Source organism: Hydra vulgaris, chromosome 14 (assembly GCF_038396675.1).
Source record: "Hydra vulgaris chromosome 14, alternate assembly HydraT2T_AEP".
NCBI lineage: Eukaryota > Metazoa > Cnidaria > Hydrozoa > Anthoathecata > Hydridae > Hydra > Hydra vulgaris.
Window position 1 is genome coordinate 41,077,511 of NC_088933.1, and position 6,446 is coordinate 41,083,956.

The window sequence follows — 6,446 nt, forward strand, 5'->3', positions numbered from 1 at the left end:
TGGATTTTTTTTACCAAGTGCTTGACAAATTGCACACTTTTTTATATATTGTTCTACTTTAGTGTCTAGGCCGGGATAGTAAACTTTCTGTCTAAGTAGTGCTTTGGTTTTCTCGAGTCCCATGTGACTATTATGCGCCAGTAGTATAACCGTAATCTCTGGTGATCTTGGAATTATAGTTCGATTTGCTTTTAGGATAATGTCTGATGTTTGATTTACTGTAAGTTCTTGGCTAATCTAACGGTAAGCAAGTAACTCTTTTTGAAACTTTCTTATTTCCGGAGGACAATTCGGATGTGTTAGTTTATACCAGGTATTAGTGGCGACTAGCTCTGTAAGTATTCGTAGAATAGGTTCAACTTTGGTTTCTCTTTGAATATCTAGTAGTGAAAGGGCTTTAGGACATGCGTATTCAGCAGAAAAGTTGACATATTTTTTTAGCTTTTCGTTATCACATGGGTCTACCGGGTGTCAACATGGTAATCAGATATATTATCTTTTCCTCGGACGTAGTGTAAATCAAAAGAATATCCCTGTAATCGTAAAGTCATACGGTCAATGCGAAGTGGTACTTTAGCATTTGGGTAGTTTAAAACCTTCACGATAACTTCATGATCGTTGTACATTTTAAAAGGGTGTCCAAACAGGTATGTCTTGTTGTATTCGCAGGCGTACAATATAGCTAAACATTCTCTTTCCAGCAAAGAGTAGCGATGTTGTACAGGTGCCAGCAATTTTGAATTATAAAATATGAGTTTAAAGTCTTGTTTATTTGGCGTGTTTTGTACAACGATTGCCGATATGCCTACAAGACTTACATTGGTGAAGACTGTTTCTTTCTTGGCATCGAAATACCCAACACACGAGTCTGAAGTCATAGCATTTTTCAGTTTATCAAACGCAACCTGGCACTCAAAGTTCCAGTTTCATGATGAATCTTTATAAAGACGGTTTCGTAAAGGATAAGTAATTGTACCTTAGTGTAGAATGAAACGCTTAAAATAGTTCATAAGCCCGATAAAGCTTTGGAGAGCATTGTTTTTTCTGGTATAGGCATGTTTTTGATATTATCAAGTTTTTCAGGATCTGGTTGCATTCCTTTTTTTGAAAACATAAATCCAAAAAACTTGACTTTTTTTTCTCCAAATAAGCCTTTTTCAAAGTTTAGAGTTAAACCTCTCTGTTTGAATCTTTCTAATACTTAGTGTAATATTGAATCGTGTGGTTTTGCATTTAAAGCGAATATTAAAACATCGATAGCAATATTAGGAGTTCCTTCTAGATAATTTAAAATTGCCAAAGTAACGGTAAAATTGCCTATGTAAACAAATTTTGATAATTGTTGCAAACAACTATCGAAATTATTAACATATATATATATATATATATAAATATATATAAATATAAATATATATATATATATATATATATATATATATATATATGTTAATAATTTCGATATAAATATATATATATATATATATATATATATATATATATATATATATATATATATATATATATATATATATGTATATATATATATATATATATGTATATATATATATATATATATATATATATATATATATATATATATATATATATATATATATATATATATATATATGTTAATAATTTTGATAGTTGTTTGCAACAACTATCAAAATTTGTTTACATAGGCAATTTTACCGTTACTTTGGCAATTTTGAATTATTCAGGGAAAACTCCTTGGCTAACGCAAGACGAAAAGATTTTAAATAGAATATTGTATGAATTTATATAAACATTTCCGTTGATACCGTCGAATCCTGTTGCTTTCTTTGGTTTAATCGTTTTGAAAGCAGCTTCAAATTCTTTATAGGATTATTCAATGCAATTAAGATTTGTTGTTTTTTGAGGTAAAAATTCTAAAGAATTACCAGTATATGGAATAGTTTTTGCTAAGTTAGGCCCTGCTAAAATAAAATGCTTATTTAATTCAACTGCAATATTGCTTGAAGCATATAAAATTATATCATTAACTTTAATACCGTTAGGCAAAGCGCCTGATTTAGTATTAGCCTTACAAGTGATTTCTTTTAAAACTTAGTATTTTTGTTTTGAGTTTTTTTTTTTTTTTCAAGTAAGTCCAGATTTTTTTGAAATTTTTTCTTTGTCTTTCGAACTCTCTGGCATAATTTTTGTAAATGGTTTTATTTTCAACTGATTCGGAGATTTCATGCACTTAATATATAATTTTTGTTTAATTGTGGAAGATTTTCTTAGTACATCGGTTATCCATCGGGATGTTATTTTTTTAAGCTTTTGGTTTATTTCAATTTTAGGAAAATTTGCGTCATAAATATCATAGAATGTTTTAAAAAAATTGCTATAAGCTAAGTTGGCGTCCTGAAAATGATCAATATGGTGTCAATGAAGCATTGATAATTGGTCATTAAATGATGCTAAATTTACTTTGCTACAAATGCGTTTAAATAAGCTATTTTTTTATCTAGTGTTAATTTAGTATCTGTGTTTATGAAGAAAAAAATTGGAAAATGATCTATGATATCGCATTTAATGATTCCTTTTTTAAGAGAAACGCTCCGTTTTTAAATAAGCCATTGTAAAACTCTTTAATGTTGTATTTGACGTGATACTGTAAACAATCAAAATTAAAATCACCAATTCAATAGTTTAATTTCTTTTCGTGGTTACTTTTTTTAAAAATAACTTTTTTTTGGTTTTGCTTACGGTTTCAATTATGGTTCTACTAAACCGAAATTAACTTGCTAATTGTAATAAAAACGTTTTTAAAAACTCTCTGGGAAAAAGCTTTTGAATACTCTTTAAATTACTTAGATATACATTATAAGGCTCTTAAAATAAATTTTTTTTAATAAGGAAAGATGTTAAAATTTTAGTTTGAATTTATTTTAAAATTGTAATTGAACAACATTTTGAAGAATTCCAAGCCCAAGGACCGATATTTGGAATCACTTTAATAAAGAGGTCAGTACTACACCTGATGAAGAGCGACTTGTTACTGCAAAATTCAAGTATTTTTTTTCAATTTGCAAGTTGACGGACAGAAACACATCTGGCATGAGATCACATTTAACAAGGAAGCATCCTGTTCAGTTTGCAGCCCTGGAGAAAAAGCGCCATGTTCCTTTTGATGAGTTAGAACAGGTGCAATAAAGTTCAGAAACGTTTTTACTTTTTTAATTTAAATATTAACTTTTATTTTCATATGTGTTTATTACTATTACAATACCAAGATTTAACAAGATGTAATAATAAATATCAATAACTTTCAATAAGTGCTAATGAATGTTTCAATATTAGATATTTTAACAGGTTTCATATTAATGTTTAGACCTACAATGAAGACGAGGCTTATGAGTAAGTCCGAGATGATAAGACGCCATTAGTGTTGGGCAGTAAAGTTAAACAAGGAAGACTTTCTAGACCATCAGCACAAAAGGTCCAAAATCTAAAGCATTGGGTCAAATACTAGCCACAAGACCGTGAACAGCTTAGAGGAGACATTGAAATTGTCAAGTTTTTGGTCCGTTTAAATTTGCCATTCTCTTTGGTTGAACATTAAGCTTTTAAAGATTTTGTTCACTACTGGAACCCAAAAATGAGTGTGAAGGCTGCAACAAAATACTCCCGGTTCAAGTATACAAAATTTTAATTGTTTTAAATAAATTTTATTTTGGGGTGAAAGTTTATTTAAAACAACTAAAATTTTATTTGGGAGTCAATCGAATGGGAGTTCCAAGAGAACTAAATTTTTTAAAAAGCTACTTTTTTAAGACCAATCCACACCAATTTTTTTTTGGTTTTCTTAGAAGGTAATTAAATTGATATGTAACGAGAAATACCAATAATAACTAATTTTTTATTTTAACTTTAGGTTGCCATTGTTGTACAAAAATGTGAAAATCTGTGTGGATGACATTCTAAAGGAGAAATTGCCAAAGACCACTGGATTCGCAATCTCAACTGACCTCTGGCAAAGCAGAAACAATGATGCATACCAAGCCAGTACATTGCACTATGTGAGTGAAGACTTTCCGTTAAAGATGTTTGAGATTGGAGTTTTTCCGTTTTCCGGACAACATACAGCTAAAGGCATTGCTCTTCGTCTGGATAAGTATGTTTTAGTATTTTATTTTTATTAGGTTAAAATTTCTCTAAATTAAGTTAACCGTTTGAATTATTAGGATAACTTTTTGTTACAAAAAAGCAAAACCCGCCATTCAGTTTAAAATTAATGGCACAATTTAATACTTTTATTTATATCTAAATTAACAACAAAAGTATTAGTTTGTATTTTAAAATATCAAAAAGCAAACAACTAATTTTACTTTGCTTTTCAGGAATGTCTCAGAGTTGGCCGGAAATAATGTAGTTTCGTCCGTTGTGTGTGTCCATGATTCAGCTGCTAATATAAAGGCGGCAATTAACAAATGCAATTTCGTAGATGCATCTTTTTTGTGTGCTGATCATCTTTTGAATTTGGCAGTTGAAGCAACTGTCATCTGTCATCTTTGTCTGTCATCTTTGTCTGAGCTGTCATCTGTCAACTGTCATCTTTGTCTGAGCAAAGAATTAAAAAAGAGGTAACTAGTTTTAAGTTTAACATCTTTTTTAGCTTTTATAGCTATTTAGTTTATAGTTTAATTTAGTCTATTGTATTACAATACAAGCGCAACTTAAACTTCTCAGTACACTTTGTGCGACAAAATTTTTCTAATGATAGCTATCAACTATAACTGATAAAATGTTAACACTAAAAAAGTAAAAACATGTAACATAGTTAATATCAGTTTTTAATATTAGAAAATAGTACTAATCACCTTTTATGTTATGTTTCTTATAATTCTATTTTAATTTTTAGCTAAAGCTGTTGCTTGATGACAGTGATGTTGTTGGCAAGGGTAAGTTGAAATTTGTGAAAATTATCACTCCCGTGAAAACACGCTGGAATTCAACTTTTATGATGTTGGAAAGCAATGTAAAAATGATTCGTATCCTCAGCTTCATAAGTGATATTCCTGGAAAAGATGTCACCAAACTAGCTCCAGTCATCTCCTATTCTGAGGAGAGTTGCTGAGATTTCAGAATGTTTCTCTGCTGACAAAGATGTAAGCATTCACCTCGTTATCTCAAACATTTACACGCTGAAGCACAGATGCCTAGATTTCATCAAGGCTTGTGAAGCATCTCCAACAGCACAAATGTTTCACCTAAAATTGGTGGAAAACTTGGATGTTCGTTTTCCGGACACTGGTTGTCAAAACATTTTTTACTCTGTTGCCAACTTGCTTAACCCTTGTACGAGGGAAGAGCTCTGGAAAAACTGGGTGGTTTTGGCGAAGCCTATGAGGCACTGATTACTCAATCCAATGCTTATCAGGAATGGATTGCTGCAACAAGATTATTTAATGAACGGTTACATGCTGAAATCCAAGGTCATGTTTCAGAAGATGATCCTTTCTATAACTTTGGAATGGAAGAAGCTCCTGCACTTATGACTTTCTATTCTGGTCCGGCCCCACCTGCAAAGTCGGAAATTGTCACTGAATAAGAAATATTTCAAAAACTCCCAGGGGTTGTTGGTGTGGATGTGCTAGAATTTTGGAGAGCAAATATGTACAAATTTACTCTCCTTGCTCAAGCTGCTAAAAATGGCTATGTGTACCTGCTTCCTCAGCATCTTCAGAAAGAACCTTTTTTTTTTTTTGTTATTTTTGACTCAAAATAACAAAAAAATGGTAATAAACCCCTCACAACTTTTCTCTAAATTAAGTGCCCTTTTTTAAATAATGTTAAATTGCAATAATTTTTTATTTCAAAAGTCTAAATAATTTTTTAATAAAACTTTTATTTTGTATTTTATAGTAAATAGAAGTGAAAAAATTTGTTATTATTTTCAAAAAAAATCTGAAAAATGTGAGATTTTAATTTAACTAAAAAAGAGTAGTTTTAATTTAAATAAAAGTTTATATTTATTTTGAAGATAATCTTTTGACTCTATATATTTCAAATTTACTAAAAAGAAATAAAAAGGTCTGATTTTTTTGTTTAAGTTGAAAGACTTTTTGAAAAAAAAGGCAGCAAGTATTTATATTTTTTTGGTTTATATATCAGCTAAAAAAATGTTCCACAGAGTTACAAAAATATATACATTTTTTCTAGTTAAATAACATTTCTACTTTTAAAATATAAAGGGATTACTGCGGTCTCCTACGGTATTGGAAGTTATAAAAGAAGTACAAATGTTGTTAAACACTTAAAAACCTTGTTTTCCGCCATTTTTGAAAGTATTTTGTTATAATCAAAACAAATGAAAATGGCGGAAAACTTAAATTTTAATTTTTTACTTGTATTACTTGCTCTAATATAGTTTTTAAATCATAAATATTAAATATAGTTTTAAAAAACTATATTTA